The sequence below is a fragment of the Dendropsophus ebraccatus genome, chromosome 6 (genome assembly GCF_027789765.1).
Source record: "Dendropsophus ebraccatus isolate aDenEbr1 chromosome 6, aDenEbr1.pat, whole genome shotgun sequence".
Lineage (NCBI taxonomy): Eukaryota > Metazoa > Chordata > Amphibia > Anura > Hylidae > Dendropsophus > Dendropsophus ebraccatus.
Window position 1 is genome coordinate 128,987,327 of NC_091459.1, and position 25,214 is coordinate 129,012,540.

The following is a 25,214-nucleotide window of genomic DNA, read 5'->3' on the forward strand; positions in this document are numbered from 1 at the left end:
TAATACACACAGTGATGTCACAGTACAGGGGAAATTATACACACAGTGATGTCACAGTACAGGGATAATACACAGTGATGTCACAGTACAGGGATAATACACACAGTGATGTCACAGTACACTGATAATACACAGTGATGTCACAGTACAGGGATAATACACAGTGATGTCACAGTACAGGGATAATACACACAGTGATGTCACAGTACAGGGGAAATTATACACACAGTGATGTCACAGTACAGGGATAATACACAGTGATGTCACAGTACAGGGATAATACACACAGTGATGTCACAGTACACTGATAATACACAGTGATGTCACAGTACAGGGATAATACACACAGTGATGTCACAGTACAGGGATAGTACACAAAGTGATGTCACAGTACAGGAATAATACACACAGTGATGTCACAGTACAGGGATAATACACACAGTGATGTCACAGTACAGGGATAATACACACAGTGATGTCACAGTACAGGGATAATACACACAGTGATGTCACAGTACAGGGGGGATAATACACACAGTGATGTCACAGTACAGGGATAATACACATAGTGATGTCACAGTACAGGGATAGTACACACAGTGATGTCACAGTACAGGGATAATACACACAGTGATGTCACAGTACAGGATAATACACACAGTGATGTCACAGTACAGGGATGATACTCAGTGATGTCACAGTACAGGGGTAATACACACAGTGATGTCACAGTACAGGGATAATACACACAGTGATGTCACAGTACAGGGGTAATACACACAGTGATGTCACAGTACAGGGATAATACACACAGTGATGTCACAGTACAGGGATAGTACACACAGTGATGTCACAGTACAGGGATAATACACACAGGGATGTCACGGTACAGGGATAATACACAGTGATGTCACAGTACAGAGATAATACACACAGTGATGTCACAGTACACTGATAATACACAGTGATGTCACAGTACAGGGATAATACACACAGTGATGTCACAGTACAGGGATAGTACACACAGTGATATCACAGTACAGGAATAATACACACAGTGATGTCACAGTACAGGGATAATACACACAGTGATGTCACAGTACAGGGATAATACACACAGTGATGTCACAGTACAGGGATAATACACACAGTGATGTCACAGTACAGGGGGGATAATACACACAGTGATGTCACAGTACAGGGATAATACACATAGTGATGTCACAGTACAGGGATAGTACACACAGTGATGTCACAGTACAGGGATAATACACACAGTGATGTCACAGTACAGAGATAATACACAGTGATGTCACAGTACAGGGATAATACACAGTGATGTCACAGTACAGGGATAATACACACAGTGATGTCACAGTACAGGGGGGATAATACACTCAGTGATGTCACAGTACAGGGATAATACACACAGTGATGTCACAGTACAGGGATAGTACACACAGTGATGTCACAGTACAGGGATAATACACACAGTGATGTCACAGTACAGAGATAATACACAGTGATGTAACAGTACAGGGATAATACACACAGTGATGTCACAGTACAGGGATAATACACACAGTGATGTCACAGTACAGGGGTAATACACACAGTGATGTCACAGTACAGGGGATAATACACACAGTGATGTCACAGTACAGGGATAATACACACAGTGATGTCACAGTACAGGGATGATACACAGTGATTTCACAGTACAGGGATAATACACACAGTGATGTCACAGTACAGGGATAACACACACAGTGATGTCACAGTACAGGGATAATACACAGTGATGTCACAGTACAGGCATAATACACACAATGGTGTCACAGTACAGGGATACAGTGATGTCACAGTACAGGGATAATACACACAGTGATGTCACAGTACAGGGATGATACACACAGTGATGTCACAGTACAGGGATAGTACACACAGTGATGTCACAGTACAGGGATAATACACACAGTGATGTCACAGTACAGAGATAATACACAGTGATGTCACAGTACAGGGATAATACACACAGTGATGTCACAGTACAGGGGTAATACACACAGTGATGTCACAGTACAGGGGATAATACACACAGTGATGTCACAGTACAGGGATAAAACACACAGTGATGTCACAGTACAGGGATGATACACACAGTGATGTCACAGTACAGGGATAATACACAGTGATGTCACAGTACAGGGATAATACACAGAGATGTCACAGTACAGGGATAATGCACACAGTGATGTCACAGTACAGGGATAGTACACACAGTGATGTCACAGTACAGGGATAATACACACAGTGATGTCACAGTACAGGGATAATACATACAGTGATGTCACAGTATAGGGATAGTACACACAGTGATGTCACAGTACAAGGATAATACACACAGTGATGTCACAGTACAGGATAATACACAGAGTGATGTCACAGTACAGGGATAATACACAGTGATGTCACAGTACAGGGATAATACACAGTGATGTCACAGTACAGGGATAATGCACACACTGATGTCACAGTACAGGGATAATACACAGTGATGTCACAGTACAGAGATAATGCACACACTGATGTCACAGTACAGGGATAATACACACAGTGATGTCACAGTACAGGGATAATACACACAGTGATGTCACAGTACAGGGATAGTACACACAGTGATGTCACAGTACAGGGATAATACACAGTGATGTCACAGTAGAGAATAATACACACAGTGATGTCACAGTACAGGGATAATACACACAGTGATGTCACAGTACAGGATAATACACACAGTGATGTCACAGTACAGGGATGATACTCAGTGATGTCACAGTACAGGGGTAATACACACAGTGATGTCACAGTACAGGGATAATACACACAGTGATGTCACAGTACAGGGGTAATACACACAGTGATGTCACAGTACAGGGATAATACACACAGTGATGTCACAGTACAGGGATAGTACACACAGTGATGTCACAGTACAGGGATAATACACACAGTGATGTCACGGTACAGGGATAATACACAGTGATGTCACAGTACAGAGATAATACACACAGTGATGTCACAGTACAGGGGTAATACACACAGTGATGTCACAGTACAGGGATAATACACACAGTGATGTCACAGTACAGGGATAATACACACAGTGATGTCACAGTACAGGGATAATACACACAGTGATGTCACAGTACAGGGATAGTACACACAGTGATGTCACAGTACAGGGATAATACACAGTGATGTCACAGTAGAGAATAATACACACAGTGATGTCACAGTACAGGGATAATACACACAGTGATGTCACAGTACAGGATAATACACACAGTGATGTCACAGTACAGGGATGATACTCAGTGATGTCACAGTACAGGGGTAATACACACAGTGATGTCACAGTACAGGGATAATACACACAGTGATGTCACAGTACAGGGGTAATACACACAGTGATGTCACAGTACAGGGATAATACACACAGTGATGTCACAGTACAGGGATAGTACACACAGTGATGTCACAGTACAGGGATAATACACACAGTGATGTCACGGTACAGGGATAATACACAGTGATGTCACAGTACAGAGATAATACACACAGTGATGTCACAGTACAGGGGTAATACACACAGTGATGTCACAGTACAGGGATAATACACACAGTGATGTCACAGTACAGGGATAGTACACACAGTGATGTCACAGTACAGGGATAATACACACAGTGATGTCACAGTAAAGGGATAATACACAGTGATGTCACAGTACAGGGATAATACACACAGTGTTTGCAAAAGACGTACGAAAAGAAATGTCATGATCATTATTTTGACGTCCGCGCAGACCGCGTCCGTTATTTAATACATTGTGTGCATTTGACGTCTGTCATCCCATTGACTGCAATGCATTGCATCGAAGTCAATTAAATCTTGTCAATAACGGACGTGTTTTTAAATAGGAAAAGCGTCCGCCTTTTCAGTTATTTTGACGTTGTGTGAACATAACCTAAGAATAGTGCGCATAGTGAAGTACCAATACGCAGTGATGTCACAATACAGAGATAATCTACAGGAAGGATACAGACATATGAAGGTATAATGCACACATATGATGTCACAATACAAGAATGATGCAAAATATGATGTCACAAAGAAGAGATAACACACATGGCCAGGGTCACCATAGGGCTTCATAGTCAGATGTACTGTACACTGGGGCTGCATTACATTATCTATGCCTCCTTACAAACAACTCTGCCCGTTCAGGGGTTTATTCCAATTCATCATCTCTTAAAGGGACGGGAGTCAGTTTTTCAGGTGCAATAGGGGGAGGAGAGGAAGGTTTGTACCATGTCAAATAAACCCCCCTGTACTAATATCGCAGCCTTTTGCAATGCGTTTTAGGGACCTAACTGTTGAGGGTGGGATGGCAGCCCCCTCCTCCCCCGCTGAGTTCATTCAGGATAAATCTCAGGCTGTCCTGTATTGGAGTGTGAGCCTCACGCAGTAGGGGTGATTGGACTTTTATCGCCCTAGGCACAACATATGCTGCTTCCCATCCCTTTAATAGGCATTAGTTCCGCAGAAAACACTGGTCAAATGTACATTATTCACAATCACTTTAATGCAAATGTGAAAGACCGAGGGAAGAAATATCACAAAGACATAAACTCCGGCAGATTTCATTTTCATACTTTTTTTTTGCCCCTCTTCTTCCTCTTTAATCTTGTTATTACTAATTATATCGGCTTTATTGGATCACTTTTGATCAAGAAGGACTCTTTTGTAGTGACATCTTTAATCTTCGTCCCCTTGAATCCCAATCCCTTTCTATATTTGATGCTGAATTATAAGAAAAATGAAAATAAATGTAAAAAAATAAAAAAAAAACTACAAAAAAAATTAAAATAGTAAAAAAATCTGACAATGAACACTGTATACCAGATTCATTGCTGCTTCCTATTCCCTAAATATCACCTCCTTCTATAGCCTCTGGTCTATGGTTTGTTTTATTGGGTTATATATGCTATCTTATCACATAGGAAACAGTTTTTAAGATATATATATATATATATATATTTTTTTTTTTCATATTATTATTATTGTTATTATCATTGATTAAATTTTTTTGTAATATAATAGTACAGTCACAATAATTATAATTTAAATTTGAAGCTTATAATTAGGGTAATAGGGTAATATTCATAATGCTTTTAATCACAATACATATTATTTCTAATAATAATATATTTTGTATATATTCTCTGTCTTTCATTATTAGCGCTTTAAAATGTAAAAGTGAATAATAATAAACCTTGTATAAACTGTGTTTTCCTTAAAATAAGAAAGGGTCCTATATTATTTTCTTCTCTGGAAAAAAAAGGGCTAGGATATTCGGGGTAGGTCCTATTTTCAGAGGAACACAGTACGCCTCTACACTGTAGCCCCACTCTATAAGTAGTTAACCGCTGTACAGTATGTACCTATACTGTGAGGCCTCCCATACTGTATACCTCCCCTTCTGCAGATAGTCCTCATACTGTATACCTATCGGTACTGCCACCCACAGAAAGGGGAGATGTCCCAAGGAGTGTGTGTATACAGTGCTGGTGCGGAGAGAAGAGTCTCTTTACCATAAATAAAAGCTTATTTACTCTTAAGGTACTTGTGTGCAGCAGAACATACAGTTGTGCATTGACAGAATATGTTACACTCGATAGTACACTAAATCGTATAGGATTCATATCTGTGATAGGAGCATAGCGAGGAGTACAGTCCACTGACTGGGTTGCGTGTTGAGAGGTACAAAGAAGAATCAGAGGAGCAGAGAGGAGAATGTCGTGAGAGTCCCAACCCAAGTAGTACTGTGCTCTGCCGGTATGTTGGAGGATGAGGTAGAGAGATATAAGAATACTTGAAAGAACACTTGTGCCCGTGCATCGACTCAGAATGTCAGAATGAACCACCTGTTGCCCTACCAGTGTCGGCAAACCCGTCCTAGTGGGTGATAAAGCCCCAGACCTTGTTACCTGGAATGAGCCGATTGCTGAGGGTTTCATGCTGACAAACACGCTGCGAGATAGAGTTCATAGGCTTCTAGCAACTTTGCTCTATCCGGATCAGTTCCTAGTTTTTTGCCTTTGACACTTTGACACTGTGACTCTCCTAGTTCACGGCATGGGTTGAGATGATCTCTGACTTGTCCTCTTCTATAAAGGTTTTAACTTTGCATAGTGCTGAATAAGGTTACTTGAACAGAAACTGTTAGATGTGTCTTGTCTTGCTTCCTCACCATACAGGAACCTGACTAAGACTCCTCTACACTTCCTCTACCCACGTGATTTCCTATCTACAGCTGTGCTGTGAATGGATGAAGAGTGCATAAAGAAGAAGTAAAGAAAGAGATGATAGGACAGAAGAAGATACTCTCATAGGCTCACAGATCTATGTGACATATAGGCAAACAATAACCCTTTGCATACTTCAGCTGTGCAGCAACTAAGTGCATAGATTTACAATAGCGACATCTTGTGCTGAAACGTTATCCCTACTACATCACCACTTACTTACAATAAGTACAGGCTTTTGAGAGTTGTGTTACCAATAGCAACACCCATGGTGGGATACCACACACACAATGTCTTATTCGGGCATTCCAGATGGGCCAAGCCGCACTGTAAGCGAGCAACGATCTCCTAGATTGACACCCATTTACTATTACACAGTATATTACACAGGGCTGCACAAACAATTGCTAGAATAAACAGCTGTCAGCAACACATCTCCTATTAGATGGGGGCGATGTACAGCTGATGGCAGATAATTTTTTACGCTGGGCAATATCTGCCTCACTGGGCAAATTACTGGGCACAGTATTGCAGTGGGGCCCCTTTTAAAGGGGTAGTTCACAAAAGAAATTTCTTTGAAATTAACTGGTGCCAGAAAGTGGCAGAGATTTGTAATTTGCTTCTATAAAATAATTACAAGTCTTCCAGTACTTATCAGCTGCTGTATGTATGGAAGTGGTGTATTCTTTCCCGTCTGACACAGTGCTCTCTGCTGCCACCTCTGTCCATGTCAGGAATTTACCAGAACAAGAGAGGTTTTCTATTGGGATTTGCTACTGATCTGGACAGTTCCTGACACGGACAGAGGTGACAGCAAAGAGCACTGTGTCAGACTGGGAAGAATACACCTCTTCCTGCAGGACATACAGCAGCTCATAAGTAATGGAAGACATGTGATTTTTTAATAGACGTAATTTACAAATCTCTGGCACTAGTTGATCTGAAAGAAATTTTTTGGGGGTGAACAACCCCTTTAAGTGAATGTGTTTAGACACAGAACTGGGAGTGCTACTGTGCAGGAATAGCTGCAGGGCTGTATCTTTCAGGATGATGGGGGTTTCATAGGATTAACCCTAAAGATCATATAGTAATGGTACACTAGCAATCACTTTCGATAAGACACACTGTAACCACTATAACGTCTGGTTTCCTTGTGTCAACCTGCCGAGAGTGAACCAGACTTTCCAGTTTACCGTAATGTGTTTCTTATGTACTGTCTTCCCGCTCTTGAAACCTTATTTATCTGGAATGTTAGAAATTATTTGAAGCTTCTCAAGAAAAGACATCTTGTCACACTGCAATAAATCAAATGGGTGTTACCATCAAAGACGTCTATATTGTCTGGAAGAGAGCGGTTGCTACTAACTCGATGTTGACAGACTGTACACAATGCCAAAGAGTCACCGATGTTAAAATGTGACATTGGGCGTGATTGTGAACATTTTCTTGCTGTCTGAAGACGACTCAGTTAGAGGACATCGGTGACTCAGCCGCCTCTGCAAAGTCAACAGACAAACAGTTTTTATGAACAGGGAAAGGAAATAGGAGACCAAAAAAAACGAGGACCAATTATATAGAAAAAAAGAAGAGCAAAACTCATATCGGAGACTAATTAAATATAAAAAAGAAGAGCAAAAAATCATATCGGAGACCAATGAAATATATATAAAAAAAGAATAAAATTCAGAAAAAAAATATTACGTTAAAAAAAAATTCTTTTAAAAGTTGCAATAAAAAAAAAATAAAAAATCAATGGCCCCAAAGCTCATAGACATTGTCTAATAGGGCACATTTAAGAAAATCTCCATCCGTAGCGAATGTTCTAACACAATAATAGATCAATAAAACGTCCAATGGTCAAGCGATTTATAAAGCAATGGAAAAAAACAACAAAAACATAGGCACATTTTCTATGTGGATAGAGGGTGCGAAGGGCTGGGATGATGGGTGGGACAGGTGATCAGCTAGGATGAAACTTGGCAGCAGGCAAAAACTTTGCTTGTTCTCTTCCTCCGCCTTAGGAGCGACCACATTGGGTCATGGTGCCATCGAGCATGAGGACCTAATGTGAGGCAACCCAATGAAGGCTGGTGTTAGGACCCTGCTCACTGTCATATATTACATTCTGACACTAAATGGTATCAGGAATCAATGTAGTAGTGTCAGTAGCCATAGAGGATAGACTAACGGTGAGTAGAGTTGTCTGGTCCCGGATTGGAATCCCCCCCCCAATGTCTAATAAATGCCTCCTCTCTCAAACTAATAAAAACATTCATTAACCATTGAGCCTTTCTATCAATATGGAGAGAAGAACATGATGGAGACAGAACTTCCAATTTTTTTCCGAAGTTTATAGAGTTTATTACACACCAGTGAGATCTTTCGGCATATAAAGTGTAATCATTTTTTAAACTCTTAAAAACATCGCTGGAAGTGCTTTCTCCATCATGTTGTTCTGCAAGTTGATGCCAGCCTGGGTCCGGTTTGGTGAGGCGTGCACTCATTCTATTTTTCTGGGTGTTGCTAAGAGACTAGTTTGAATATGGAGAGAAATGCTCACTGGTACAGGAGGACCAGGAAGCTGAAAGTCAAGCCGACATAAATCACACCTCTCATTTTCTGGTCCTTCATTAGTCTGAAAGCCACCACACTGGGTCATGATGCCATCCTGCATGAGGCCCTAATATGCAGTGACCTAGCACCAGCTGGTGTTAGGGCCCTGTTCACACACCACATCCTGATGCTGAATGGCTTTAGGAGAAAAAGCATAAAAGAGGGCAGCTTCCTAGTGCAAGGGGTAAGGTGTCAGGGATGTCTGGTCAGGGTGCTGGTGTCCACTCACCTGGTTGAGTTGTGGAAATGATAGGCACAACTCTATAGTAGACATGAAAGGTATGTCGCAGCAGTTCCTAGGGATTGCACCACATCGGGTGGGAAGGAAACATATAGCGACGTGACCCAGTAGGATCACTGGACCAAAGAAAACCCTCAACGAGCTGGATCCGGTCAGATGTACCGTGGTGGTCAAAGGTCTTCAAAGATCAAAAATGGGAAACGTTCTTTTTATTGACGCAATGCATTTCAGCCTAAGACATTTAATTCAGGCCTTTCTCAATGCTTGTGAAAGGCCAGAATTATATGTATTAAGCAGAAACGCGTTGTGTTAATAAAAAGTACGTTTCCCATTTCTAATCTTTGACGACATGACAGCATGGACATCGAAAAAGAACAAGGGTGGCAGGTGGATATAAAAAATGACAATTTTAAAAAATTATCTGTCAGTAGGTAAAATATACTGTCACATTTGAAAAACAATAAATCAATAGGGGTTGTGATGGCAAGTAGCTTTGTAAGATGTTTAATTTTTGTTTTCAGTATTTTTGTTTTCAATATTTTAATCGAACTTAAACACGTGGCCACTAGGTGTCTCCTTTTTTCTCAAACTGCGGTCCATCCTCCCTCCGGCCCATATTTGGTCTTTTTTCTTATTCAAAAGAGAGACCAAACTCAGGAAGCGACTGTCCTTCTGGCAGGGTGAGTGCCTGGTATGACAGATGAGTGTGTAGTGTGTGCTAGTGTCAGCTGTATATTTTCAAGCTGTGAGCGACTGCTTGTTGGGCGATGGTCCTTCTGGCACGGCTAATGTGTCAGGTGTGCAGGAACGGTCTTGTTTGACAGACAAGTTGGCAAAGGTTCTATTTTCTTACAGTGAAGAGTGGTCTTTCAATTTTTATGCAGCAGATATAGAATTCTTATTATGCCACAGCAGCTGTAGTGTAAAAGTGAGGAAAGAAAATGCACAACTGAGTAATACTTGTATGTAAATTATTGTATTGCAAGCTAGGGCTGTGGGACAAGTCCAACTCCTATCATGCCCTGATATGTTTTGTCATTATAGGAATATTAGTTATGCTAAGTTTACATCCGTGGTTATAGTACATTCCATAGTATGTTACTTATGGTCGTTATTGCGTTCATCCTGTTTTCGCCACTGCGTTTGCCGCTACTGTGAACGACGTCTTATTACATGCGAACGATTTGCAGACGTTCAACAATGAAAATAGGTTTAAATTCTATTAAATGACTAAAAACTAATTCATTGGTTGTTTAATCGTTGTCTTCTATTACACTAAACGATTATCGTTCAAATCCGAACGATTTTTTTCGAACAATAACCGTTCCGTGTAATACCACTCTTAGGCTATGGTTACACATTGTATGACACTGGCCGTTCCGTGACCCGGCTAGGTCACAGAAAGGCCGGTGTCAGTTATGATCATCCCAGGCCGGTACTGCAGTACCGGCCGGATCATTTTTAGGCCCATCAGCGTGTGCCCACATCAGAACTCCCCACTGCACACAATGGAGCAGGCGGCTGGAGCCACGTCAGTTTTTTGCGGCGCCGCTAGAGATCCTGGCCGGTGCAATGCGCATATGCTCCGGCCGAGATTCCATAGACGGCAACGTTGCAATCGGAAACAACAGCCATACTGTTACAAATATATATGTTGTGTGTACATGGCCTTGGTCTGCATGTTTTTTTTTTAATTTTTGTTAGGACACATGATGACGGGTACACTTAAAACATTACTGTCATTTGTAGTAACTTTTCACATGTCTTCAGATATGTCAAAAGTTACTGATCGCCCCAGGTCTCACTCTAAAAACCATCTGCAATCCTGAGATACAGCAACACACCTCACTCTCTGGCTGTCAATCAAATCCGTTTAAAGTCTATAAAGTGAACAAGTCAGATTTCACTGTTGACTGGAGAATGCACTGTGCCCAACCACCCACCCACCCCCGGCTGTATCTCGGGAGTGCAGCAGGTCGTAGGAGTAAGGGCCCTATTCCACAGTAACGATAATCATCTGGATCGGCCCCATTTGGCCCGATTCGGCCGATTATCGTTCGGTGAAATAGAGAGAACGATCAGCCGATGATCATGTCATCGGCTGATCGTTCATTTAGGGCCAGACCTAAAATCATTGTTCCCCCACCGCGCATCGCTACGGTTGAATAGCGGTGCGCGGTGGGCGACCGACGATTTGACAGCAGCAGCATCATCATACATTACCTGCAGGGCTTCTTCTCCGCGCTGTCTTCATCCCCGCGCGCTCTATCTTCAGAATGGCCGGTCAGCTGACGGAGCGCTCAGCCAATCACAGGCCGGGACCGCGCTTGTTTACATTGTTGATCTGGCCCTCCTTGGCCCGTGGAATAGGACCCTAAGGGTCCTATTCCACGGGCCGATGGGGGCCTGATCAATAATGTAAACAAGCGCCGATCTGCTAGATTGGCGCTTGTTCACTGGGCCTATTCCACGGCCCGATGATCGTTTAGCAAGGGCTGCATGGACATTGTTACCGATGTCCTTGCAGCCCTTGTTTAAACACCATGCATTACCTACACATGTTGCAGATCTTCTCCTGCGCAACTTCTTCCTCCCATTCCTGCGCGCAGCAGCAGCTACGGCGCTGGCCAGTGGTCCTGGCCAGTGATTGGCTGAGTGGTCTGTCAGCTAAGACAGGCCACACTGAAGCTGCTGCTGCACGTGGGACCGGGAGGAAGAAGGAGCACAGAAGAAGACCTGCAACATGTGTAGGTAATGTATGGTGCTTGTGAGATCGTCGGTCACCCGCCGCGCATGTCTATTCCATGCAGAGATGCGCAGTCGTGCCCGATGATTTTAGGTTTGAACCTAAATAAACGATCAGCTGATGACACGATCATTGGCTGATCGATGTCTCTATTCCACGGAGCGATAATCAGCCGAATCGGGCCAATACCCTGTGCAATTAGAAAATTTTTACATGTCTGAGTACATGTGAAAAAACACTACAAATGACAATATGGCTTTAAAGTCTCTGTTATACATAGCCAAAAAACAATGTTTCGTAGTGTCCAAAGCATAGTGATCGTAAGTGCCCAGAAGGCAGAGCCTTCACACTAAGTGCCCTGCGTTTAATTTGCAGGATCTTTTCCTTCCTCTGTTGGTGCCAGTTTTATTTTGGTATCATTGCTCCATTAGCTTCAATACTGACATAATCACAGAACAATAATATATAATTTGTCAGGATCTTTTCCGATACCGAGCTACGAACTCCGTCTCTGCGAGAAGCAGCCTCACACTGAGCAACAAGACTCTATCAAAAGAAGTTCAATTTCTTCCTTGGCTTGAACCCAAATGCCATCAGAACTAATTAAAAACAAAGCCACGCTGGAGCAAGACTCAGTCCCTGTGTTTTACAATAACCGAATAGGAAAACCGGGGGGCGTCTAATGAGAATAGTTTGTTTTCGAGCATTGGGCAAGTATGTCAATTACTGGAAAGGCGGCTAAGGGCTAGTGTGCTCTCCGTGAGATGAAAGGAATGCGATTTCACATACTTGTGTACAAATTTAGACTCACTTGTGATTCATGAGATATATATGTTCCCTTAGCACCAACCCACTCAATTGAGTTCTACTTTTGAAAGATGTTTTTCTTCTTCTACATTCCTCCGACAATTTAATATAAAATGACATGTTTCACAACATTTTGATTCTGTAAATTATCTGGAAGATTTTATTTTTCAAAATGAACTGTATAAAAGAAAGATCACTCAAGAGGATCAGTTGACATTGGGGTCATGCCAACAAAGTGGCTGATAGAGCTGTGGCTTCGGGCCACTTATGTAAAATAGACCCATAGATCCTGGACAAACACCCAACGGAAACCAGGAGCAGGGCAATTTCTAGGGCATTTTGGCAAAAGGGCAGATCTGAAAAAAGTGCTATCGGTCTGGAGGAGAGGGTGGAGGTTTGTCATTGATCACTGCTGAGTGTGGTCTGGGGGAGAGGGTGGACATTTGCTATTGATCATTGCTGAGTGTGCCCGGGGGGAGGAGTGGGGTGGTGCTGCTGATCATTGCTGAGCGAAGACAAGGGGGGGTTGCTCCAGGCACTTCCTAGCTGTTGGCGCCCCGTGCAGTCACCCACCTCACACAGTGGTAAAACAGCCCTGACCTGGAGACACCGAGCATACAAGGGTGAAACATGTCGGGTAATGACACTGATTCTACTTATTCTGAATTTCAAAAAGTTGGTTTTGTAGATTGTTGGCTCTGATATCTCAGCTCAATATGACAGAAAGTCAATATGTAGCCTACATATCTAGCCTACATAGACGACAATTCCTATGTTTTATTAGAAGAGGTAATGAGTGGCCAATCCATGGGAGTCTAACCAAAGGTCTATGTCCCCATGGCTGAAGACAGCGGTGGTGCTGCCACTCTATTCAACTCTGGAAAATTAGGAGGCCAGGGAGAGGTCTTGCTCATGCTCTATAAACCAATATTGGACATTTTTTGCTATGTGATATGTCATATTATCTTACAAGAGGTTCCCATCTGCTTTAGAGAAGACAGTCAGCATGTATGGGCGTACATGATTATTCCCCAGACCATAGCGCTGCCAACACCAGTTAGTGCTCTTCCAGCAATGGTTGCAGGACATTTGTTCTCTCATGGTTCTCTCCCAACATACCAACATTAATCTATCCAATGAAGCAGAAAATGTGACTTATTGGAGAAGGCAACCCTTTGCCAATGAGTAAAAGTCCAATTCTGATATTGATATCTGATATATAATTTCTGCCTATGCAACTTAGCAGAGGTTCAGTGACCATCTGTCTGCTCCGGAGCCCCATACGCAGTACAGTTTGCAAATTGTGTTACAACCTGTCTGGTAGCCCCCTGGTTGCCCCATTTTACCGGTGAGCTGCTCCAATGATACGTGTCGGTCTACCCACGTTTACCTCCCACATGAATGGGCAGTGGTGCTCTTCAGTTTCCATGTCTTTTTTCACAATGGTGCCATGTGTCCACTCAATACTTTCAACACAGAAGCACAAGAACATCTCACAAACTGCAGTTTCGGGAATAATTTTGCCACTCTGCAAATCATTTCTTTTTGCAGCTCTGATAAATCACCATTTTTTTTTTTACCCATGATAGCAACAAGGGACATGTGTGCAGAAAGCCAATGGCAACCCTCATATGCTGACCAAGTCACTCACAGGATTCCTTCATGAGTTACGTGCTATTAACGTTAAAAGTAGGAAGTGGTCATTATCATAATCATAAGCATTTGAATTGTTAAAGAACCTGTGATCACCTCTGGCCATCGTACATGAGCTTAGCTTTAGTTCTATAAAATAGACCCTTGTTCAATGATTGTTGGATCTATCAAGTGCTCATCGTTCACGGAATAGGTGAATATCTGCGGGTGGAGTATATGAGGAATGGCACCTCTCAAGTCATAGAATGGGGAAGCCAAGTGCATTGCACTTTTTTTTTTTTTTAATAAGAACTATGCACAGCTGTAGATTAATTGCGGCTCTAGGACATTCTACCTAATCCTCCGGAACAAATTTGGTCCTTTTTTTTTTTTGCTTCAAGACAGAATCTGAGCTAACAATAACTTTGACTCATTTCATATTAATTTTTTTCAGTGTTCTAGTGAAGTGAGTCCTTGGGAGTTTAAACTATTTTGCAAATGCATGGCTAATTGAAAGGTCGTACTATTCTCAACGTCTTCTAATAAAGTGTCTGTGTGGTTAAGTCTTGGAAGATGAACTTGTTAAGTTCTAATGCCTACAGGTGCGTAATTTGGATCGTCATAGGAATACATGTGGCAGAGCTGGAATTCAGCGAGGCAATACACAAGTTCAGTTGTTGTCCTATAAAAAAATTTAGGTAGCACATGTGTGATATGATATGAAGCTGGATGGAAGGTACGTAGCGGCAAACTCAGTGGAATCAGGACAATGGAAGTGGTAATGTTGCATACTTGGTGTCCAGTGGTTCCTCATCTCTTCAGGCTCCAGCATTATTCTACCTATAACAGGAAGCTGAACACTTATCATCCAGCTTGCTGTTCTTCCTGTAAATTGATTGCAGGAATGAGTGGAGAAAGGGCACAGACTAATTACAACTGAAGGGGTCTTGTCATCTCATAAAGTTTTCCCTACTGATAGGATAGAGGATAACAAGCTGATCAGTGAGGGTGCATTCCATGTTAGGAACCCCACCTATCCTTAGAAGTGGTACAAAAGTGCTTAATTTATCTTCAATGGGAGTTGCAGAACATTTCAGAATTCAGCTTTTGTTAAGGCTCAGTGGCCTCATAGAGAATGAATGGAGAGCTAGGTGGGCATTTATGGTGCATGCTGTTCATTCTAGTTCATTCCATACTGTCCCCCTTCTCAGGGATACTGAGGGTTCTGGTTTTTGCATCCCCACTAATCAGGTTGTTAGCTCCTATCCTATAGATCAGGGGTAGGGAAATTTCACCCCCCAGCTGTTGCGAAACTACAATTCCCATCATACCTGGAAAGCCAAAGCTTTATGTTTGGCAAGGCCGAATGTTTATATTTTCCCTATAGGAGGGGTCAGCCGTGGCCAGACTTCCCAAACACCAGCTTATCTCTCCTAGAACAAAAGAGTCGGGCAGTGAAAATCCATCATGTCTAACCCAACAGATGATGTTGATGGAGAGTTGGGAGGCAGCCATGCACCTTACGTTACCAGACCAGACTTAATCATCTGGGTTGAAATTCTCTTTAGGGATCAATAATGTCCAAGAAAACTAAAGCAGGGACATACATTTCATATATATCAATCTTTTTCAGTATTAAATTGCTTTAGTGTCCATACAGTAGCAATTTATGGGGCTCGGTTGTGGCTCTGTCCTGGTTACCACAGTTCATGGAGAAGACAAAATCTTTTTGACATACGAATCAATAGATCTCTATGCTGTTCTATTTAGCCAGTGGATTTCCAGGACACGGTTAGAAGAGCTACTGGAAGAGCGGTTTGGACAGGCACTTATGCTGTAGTATGGATGGCTTCGGTTCCATTAGGAAGCGCGGTATGGTTTTAATGAAACTGAGCGCTGATGAGTTCATGTCAAGTGTTTTCGTGACACGGTTACATTTTTTTAAATTACGAACACGTACCCGAGCGAAATTTCATTTTAATCTCAACAGGTGACCTGGAATTTAATCTTTCTACTTGCATTAAGATAAGACTAAATGAAATTCACTTGATGAACGGGGGAAACGGTAAAGACAAGCGTAAAAACGCATGTGGATAGCACAATAAGATATTATTTTTCCATATAAATACATGTCCCTATTTCTGTCTTTTCAAGGGGAATAAGTCAATTTCAGTAAATGGAGAGATGGAGAGATAGCTACATGGAGCGCGGTCGTGTAATGTACTCGCCATCGGGTCACCCTGCCAGTCTCCACTGCAATGCGCCTTGCTGCCGGGCTGGTAAAGAAGGAAGGCGAGAAATGTACAGAATGTGCGGTGACCCAACCAGTTGGTGAGTGGTGCCATATTTAAAGCGCAAGCACACTGGTCCATATATTTTGCTGTTTCTGTATGTAACCTAAAATTTTAATATTGATCGCCCACATTTGTGGACTCGGGAGCCAGGACTTGGAGATGGGTGAGTGGATTTTGCCCTGCCGTAGTTGGAGGTATTGGGGCACTTGTCCAGGACGGTTAGGAGCCACAGTGTGCCTATTCTATGTTTCTTTGACATCACATTACAAAACCTAGGAATAGAGACATTAACTGTGACTAGGGCTTATTTTTTTTTTTTTTAATAAGGGCTTATATTTCAAGCCTACTCCAAACACCTCGCAAAATCAAGCTGGGGCTTATCTTTGGAATAAATAGTTTCTGCCTGACTATAATTGATAACCTCTGGACAACCTGACTATATATATTTATATATTTTTTTAAATATGGTATACACTCCGGCTGGGATCCCTTGCAGTGCCGCAAAAAACTGACATGTCAGTTTTCTGTAGCCGCTATTCATTGAATAGCGCTTGCAGAAAACCTGTCAGTGCACACAATAGAGCGCGTGGCTCCGGCCGCACGCTCTATTGTGAGTAGCGGGGAATTCGGATGTGGGCGCACACTGATGCGCCCGCATCCGAATTCAGCAGCAGTAAAGATCAGTAAAGATCATCTCTGACACTGGCCGTTCTGTGACCCGGCCGTGTCACGGAACGGCCGGTATCTTACAGAGTGGGAACATGGCCTTAGGCAGGTAAAGTAAAAGTAAAAACACAGGAAAAGCCAAACTTTTTCCTAGCTGAAGATGGCGAGTAGGTAAGTATATTTCAGCTAAGCCGAACTTTGGTGGCCTGTTGTGTCTTGTACTGTGTCATCGCTCCCGTGAAATGGTCTTCTAGCCCGAGGGTTCATGTTTTGGTGACAATACACATAAGTGTAATGACAGCCAAACTAGTTGCCTATTGGTAAAAAAAAAAAACAACAACTTAAGGAGTCATGCCTACTGCAGGGCCTCAGGGGCGGGGTGTGAAACAGATTCTCTCTTTGTTGACACATTCAGTAGTGTTCCACCCTCCTCAGGGCCTAATCCATAGTTCTAACACAATGGATTAGTTTAACCTAGGGTGTTCCTTTAAGAAGCATCCGCATTTTGCTTCCTATTTCATCGACTTTTTCATTTTTAACACAAAAGAAAAAGAAAACATCACAGGACAACATCAACATTACACCTTAAGGTCATATATTTGCAACTACTTAAAGGCAATACAGTACAATAAGAATCATGTCCGGTGTCTACATTAGTGTTGAGTGAGCACTAAAATGTTCAAGTGCTCGACTTGAGTAACAAACCTCAACCTGTATTTTTTTTGCAAGGCACATTAGAACTCCACTGATATACGGGCAATGGACGGCATACCACTGGAGTTTTAATGTGTCTTGCAGTAACCTATTGCATTATTTTTTTTTCTAATTTTTGTATATTTCGTTTACATATCCCTTCAAGGGACCACATATAGAAAGATTAGAACAAAAAAAATGCTCTACATAACTGCAGAGGGCAGGAAAAATATCTGGCAGCCAAACAATTATTCTGCTGTCACTTATTGAAGGTGTATGGCCACCTTTGTCCGAAGAAGGTCGCTTAACACTAGTCTGCAAGAAATTATAGCAATGCTCATTTTTTAGCGTAGTGTGAATAAATGTCCAAGAAAGACACTCTTGAGTTCCTTGGAGACCTTTTGGGAGTCCTGCGCCGTGGCTGTATGAATGGTCCAATGGTCATTTACAAACTGCATTTTCGTATTTTGGCATCAGGACGGGTGCCTAGAGCAGAGAACCAGAGGCCAGGCAGTGGACTGATTTAACCCTCTCCTGCCGCCATACTGTTAATTAATGTCGCAGCAGCCTATGCCCAAAGCTACAGCGACGTTAATTAAAGCTCTACGATGACACAGGCGTAGGAGCTGCGCCTGTGTCATCCCCGGCGGGTCCCGGCTATCAGTGATAGCCGGGGACCCACCGCAAGACCGCAGCATCTATAGGGCTCCAGAGAGAGAATTCTCCCTCTACAGAGGGAGAATTCTCTCTCCGGTGTCCATCGGGGCTCTGCAAAGTGATCACAGAGCCCCGATGGTAGCCATGGAAACTGGACGCCGGCGTGCCGTGAGCTCTGCCCCTCCGCTCTCTCCCCTGCCACTGATACAAGATTGTAACAGCGGCAGGGGACAGAGGAGAGGGGGCAGACATACGGACAGCAGCTTATGGGATCATTATGATCCCATAAGCTGATGTCCAATCACGACCTGGGCATTGAGGTATCAATGACCCCAGGTCATGCAAGGGTTAACATAAATGCCTACTAGTGTTGTGCCTAAGGTTTGCACAACACCACCAGGTTAGTCTGGTCCACTTTTACGTAATTTAACTACTGATATAGTCCAATGCTTATCCATATTAGCACTCCTCTCTCTTTGTCTATATATGTTGTTCGTCTGCCCTACACGAGTAAGATAGAAGCAGCAAATATCGCAAACATGGGATAGCCAACAAAGACTAAAATAGAAACAAGATAACTCAAAATAAGGGAGCAGTAGGGACTTCATGGGACAATTTTCTTGAATCCTGTTAACTAGAGATGAGTGCAACTCGAGCATATTCGTTTGCCATTTGAATACCGGTGGCTGAAGAAGTTGGATGCAGCTCTAGGGGGTCTGTGAAAATGTGGACACAGCCTGTGGCCTTTAGCTGTATCCATGTTTTCAAGGACTCCGTAGGGCGGCAACAAACTTCTACAGCCACTGGTATTAAAATGCAGAACGGTCGGACTTGAGCATGCTGGAGTTGCGCTCATCCTTTCTGTTGACCAATTCCACTAGAGGAGGCGCAACTTGGTTCTCCCAATATTTGACCAACAGACATTCAGCAGTTGAAATATGAAGAAATGACTCTTCAGCTTATTAACCTTATGGGAGATATTCTATATATTTTTTAAAAAATTTTTTTGGTGAAAGTTCCTTTCATTGTTTAAAAACTCTTTCAGAACAGGGTTAATAGATCAAACTGTCAAGGCGCAAATGTATTGCACTTAGTGAAATGTATTCGTCTTCACTCCCACCATTGTCACACGTCATAAGGGTTAATCTACAAATGAGCGCCCGGTGGGCATGTCACGTTTCGCTTCCTATCCATTTTATTATGTAGATTCCCCGGAGCTTCTGCCTGCTGCATTAAACATCTTATACATCACAGTCGGGGAAAAAAATGCAGAATCAGTGGCCCACTTAGTTAACTTAAAAGAAAGCCGGAGAAGTATACTACAATATTGGATTTTTTACATATCATAACTGATTTGTAAGTTTATCCCAGATGCTATTAAAATAATCACTCAGGCCCAAAACAATTAACACCCGAACACTGGCGGAGTCTTACAAGCTACTCTGGGGGTCTCTGTAGAACAATTTTTCCTTGTTTTCTAGAGGAAAAAAAAATCTATGTGTAGTCTCAGGAATCGTCAATGTAGAAAGAAGGAGGAATAATTATTCAATAATATATAAAAAGAGCCGGAGAAGGCCGGGAGCTGACGGCAGAGAAGAAGTTCAGGCCCTAAAAGTTTGATTAAAGAACGCCTCCTTAATACATAAAATATTCCACTGGCTGAGGTGCTTGACTTCTTAACTTTTTTTTTTTTTCCACTGCGACTGATCCGGATTATTCAACTACTTCAATAAATGAAAAAAAAAAGTACCTGCTCCCAAAAACTTCAAGGGAAACTTATTTATATGTTCAAAAATGGTGCACGTAGCTCCAAATTGATAAAAAAAAATCGGATGCAGAATAAAACATTTGGCTCGACTTTGAAGCCATGTTAAAAACTTTTGGAAACAAATTTATCAATGTGGTTGTTTTTTCTTTTTTTTTTTTTTTTTTACATTTTCCCCCTTTTTTCAGTCTTTTCTTGCAACAGGCAATTTTTTTTAACATTGTGGCCAATCCTGGGTCACTTTTTTACTCGTCATCATTGGTATATTAAAAAATATCACTTCCATTCCTTCCTTCCAGTCTCCAAAGACTACAATGAAGCAAATATACTGGGTTTGATTTAGAGCTGGGGAGTGAAGTGGGTGACTCCTGAGACCCACTAGGATCTTTGACTTTAAAAATTAGTTAGTTTACCTAACATTAATGCTATAAGGGAATCATTTAACGTCTGAAGGTTACATATTATAATCATATGATTAAAAGAGGCTCTAGAGCTGATCCCCCGGTACCCAGCAGCATCCTGGTCTGAGAGGAGACCTGGGATGTGGCGTGTCAGGCCCACTTAGCTAATCAGATGGTACCATGGTACTGGGTTGGGTTTACATATATAAGTTGGCATCGGTTGCGTTTTTTGCCTAAAAACTGACCACAACTGATGTCACAACTGATGCCAAAAATGCATCAGTTGTGATCAGTTTTTCTATCCTTCTTTTCATTAAAAACCATCAGTTTCCATCAGTTGTCATCAGTTCCCATCAGTTGTCACAAGTTGCGTTCATCAGTTGACATTTTTTTCCCCAGTATGTTTTCCTGTCATTTTCAATGGGATTTGCGGGGGAGCGCACGGGGGCTATATACTAATTGGGGGAGCTCACAGGGGGGCTATATACTACAAGGGGAGAGCGCACAGGGGGGCTATATGGGAGGGGGAGAGCGCACAGGGGGGCTATATGGGAGGGGGAGAGCGCACATGGGGGGCTATATACTATTGGGGGAGAGCGCACAGCAGGGCTGTATACTAATTGGGGGAGAGCACACAGGGAAGCTAAATATTACTGGGGGGGCAACAGGGGGGCTATATACTACTGGAGGAGAAACAGGGGGGGGGTGATATACTACTGGGGGACCAAGGGGGACTATAGGGGAGGGGGAGAGCAAACAGGGGGAGAGATGTGTTTATTTTGTGCTACTATTTGCCTGAACGCCGGATGCCAGAGCCGAACGGCATGCGTCCTGCCCGGCGAGGCATCTGGTGCTCTATTCGATTGAATTGGTGCGGCGATGCGGCGGTCCACCAGGACGCTGCAAGATGCGTCCTAACGCACCGACAGTCCGGCGATGCGGCGGCCACTAGTTCACCGCCGCACATTTTGAACGATCCCATTGAAAACAATGGGATCAGTTCAAAGATGCGTTTCCCTCCGGTGCTTTTCTCCTGCGCCGGAGGGAAACGCCGCCGCACCGCCGGACATATGTAAACCCGGCCTTAGTCATGGCATCTTGGATTTGGAAAATATCTAGGGAAAAATCCATCCTATGATTGCCAGAAAGAAAAAAATGGGTCTATGGAGCCATGTCAGGGGAACAAGGTATTGTAGCACTGCTATAGAGCGCGGTGTCTAAGCTATAGCGGCACTACAATACCTGGCTCGAAACGCATCAGCTGTTTCTTTTAAGAAATTTCTACAATAAAAATGAAAATTTTATAAGAGCTGAAGGAATCCTGTTGCTTTTTCTTTGGTATGGACACCCCGGTATCCAGGGGCTATAACCTTCGTGCTCAACAAACCTATATTTGAGAAGGCATCAATCTATAAGACTGGGTGCTGACCATTGTTAAAGTTTAACTTATATCATTACTATTATTATTTTATTGTTTTGGCTTTTTGTGATGATTAAAATTGTTTTTTTTTCTATAATTGTATTTAATTTTTAACATTTTGTATTATTTTTTAACATTTTATAACTTAATACTATTTTTATTATTATGATTATTATTATAGTTGTTCTATTACTTTATATATATATATATATATATATATTTTTTTTTTTAATCTTTATTTTATATATATATATATATATATATATTTTTTTTTTTTTTTTACTTGCAAATGCATCTCCTTTGTATCCGTCCTGAAGCCATTCATTAACCCTGAGTTGTTTTACGGCAGCCTAGAACCTACTTTTGTGCTAGCAGAGGCCTGTGTGCCGCTGTGTGGATTGTTACCGTCGCACATTAATGGATTCATAGCAGCCATTTCTTGCATGGCCTAGTAGATGTTGCACAAGTTAATAGGATGGGTGAAATTCCCTCTGTTCCGCTCACTTTCTTTGTGTACAATTCATGCTGTGAAGCCATCTGTCTGGGACTGACAGGAAATTTCACTAAATACATTTGAGGTCAATCAGATGCCGAGAACCACAATGTCTTCAGAAATGGAACTTCTTTTTTTCTTCCTTGACACGTGTAACAACATCTGCAGCCCTGTATATTTATACTTACATGTATGTGCACATATAAACTAATCCAATAATAGCTTTATGACGTTCACACACTATTTCCACTTGGAAAAACATTGTTGATTCTATCCATAAACAGCACCACTCCTGTCTTCAGGTTGTTTAAGGGTATTACATCTTGGCCCCGTTTACTTCAATGGAGTTGAACTGCAATGCCATACATAACCGTAGGATGGGTGTGGCGCTGTTTTTATAAGAAAGCAGCCATGTTTTTGTACTTGTAGAACAGAAAATTACCTAATATTTAAATCAAGATTTATATTAAAAATATTTTAAAAAAATATATTTTTGTGACTTTTTCTAATTTTCCGGCATACTGTCTCCATTATACTACATAACATGATAATACTGAAATCTTGTAGTTTCTATTCTGGCCACTAAGCCTAAAACTAAGCAGAGATTTCCAGTTCTGTGTGTGATGATAAGGAGGAGGCTGAGGGAATTTAACTACACAGCATTACAGCCACAGTTGACATTAGTATATAGAGAAAACAATGGATAAAGCTTACAAATCTTTAAAGGGGTTTTCCGACCTAAAAAAAAGCTCTTTATAATAATATTGTTGTCTGTCGGGAGGGATATGGACCTTATACTTACCTCTTGGGCTTACGCTGCCATGTCCATTCATGTGTCAGACCCCTGGATGGAAGAATGGTAGTCTGGCCGTTGGTTATGGAAGGTACATGGCCAGATTTAGCCATCTCCATAGGCAATGAATGGAACAGCGACATACATTCACAAGTCTCTGTTTAAAAAAAAAAAAAAAGAGTCAGGTCCTGTTCTGGAAATTGCAGAGATAAAGGGTACTCTGGCAAAGAATTTTTTTATTTCAACTCATCTGGTTGCAGAAACTTATATAGATTTACTTCTATTTAAAAATCTCAAGTTTTCCAGTATTTATCCGCTGTTGTATGTCCTGCAGGAAGTCGTGTATTCTTTCTGACACAGTGCTCTCTGCTGCCACCTCTGTCCATGTCAGGAATTGTCCAGAGCAGGAGAGGTTTTCTATGGGGATTTGCTGCTGCTCTGGGCAGTTCCTGACATGGACAGAGGTGGCAGCAGAGAACACTGTGTCAGACTGGAAAGAATACACAACTTCCTGCAGAACATACAGCATCTGATAAGTACTGGAAGACAAGATGTTTAAATAGAAGTCGATTACAAATCTGTATAACTTTCTGCAGCTAGTTAATTAGAAAGAAAAATGTTTTTTTTTTTTTTTTGCTGGAATACCCCTTTGATTTAACTTGGACTATGTCATGTAACTAATTCAGCTATGTCATTGGGAAAGGACCTGTAGATGAAAGACATAAAGGGGTTGTTACATGAAGCAACTATCTATCTATCTATCTATCTATCTATCTATCTATCTCCTATCTATTATCTATCTATCTATCTATCTATCTATCTATCTATCTATCTATCTATCTATCTATCTATCTATCTATCTATCAGTATATAGGTAGCACTATACCAGTAGTGGATCCGAGTGCCAGCAGGGACGGCTTTGACCAGGAGCCCGTTGTATATAGCAAGGAATTCCCCACAGCACAGCTTAGAATTCAAACGTTGTGATTTATTTCATATCCAAAAACAGCAGTAAACAGTGCAACACAGCAAGGTGAGTCTGATGCGACGTGATCAGACTCACCTTGCTGTGTTGCACTGTTTACTGCTGTTTTTGGATATGAAATAAATCACAACGTTTGAATTCTAAGCTGTGCTGTGGGGAATTCCTTGCTATATCTATCTATCTCCTATCTATCTATCTCCTATCTATCTCCTATCTATCTATCTATCTATCTATCTATCTATCTATCTATCTATCTATCTATCTATCTCCTATCTATCTATCTCCTATCTATCTTCTATCTATCTATCTGTCTGTCTATCTATCTATTATCTATCTATCTCCTATCTATCTATCTCCTATCTATCTATCTATCTATCTATCTATCTATCTATCTCCTATCTATCTATCTATCTATCTATCTATCTATCTATCTATCTATATATCTATCATCTATCTATCTATCTATCTATCTATCTATCTATCTATCTATCTCTCACTATCTATTTATCTATCTATCTCCTATCTATCTGTCTGTCTATCTATCTATCTATCTATCTATCTATCTCTCACTATCTATCTATCTCCTATCTATCTTCTATCTATCTATCTGTCTGTCTATCTATCTATCTATCTATCTAT

The 25,214-nt window shown here is 41.7% G+C and overlaps 1 long non-coding RNA gene across 1 annotated transcript in view; it reads right to left on the minus strand.

Annotated features, from left to right (window-relative positions):
- The window catches only part of LOC138795088 (uncharacterized), a 29,862-nt gene extending 6,126 nt beyond the window's left edge, over nt 1–23,736 (minus strand). The window contains exon 1 of the long non-coding RNA XR_011363567.1: nt 23,600–23,736. This is a non-coding gene — a long non-coding RNA (uncharacterized lncRNA). The remainder of the gene's footprint in view (nt 1–23,599) is intronic.
- Between the last annotated feature and the right edge of the window lie 1,478 nt (nt 23,737–25,214).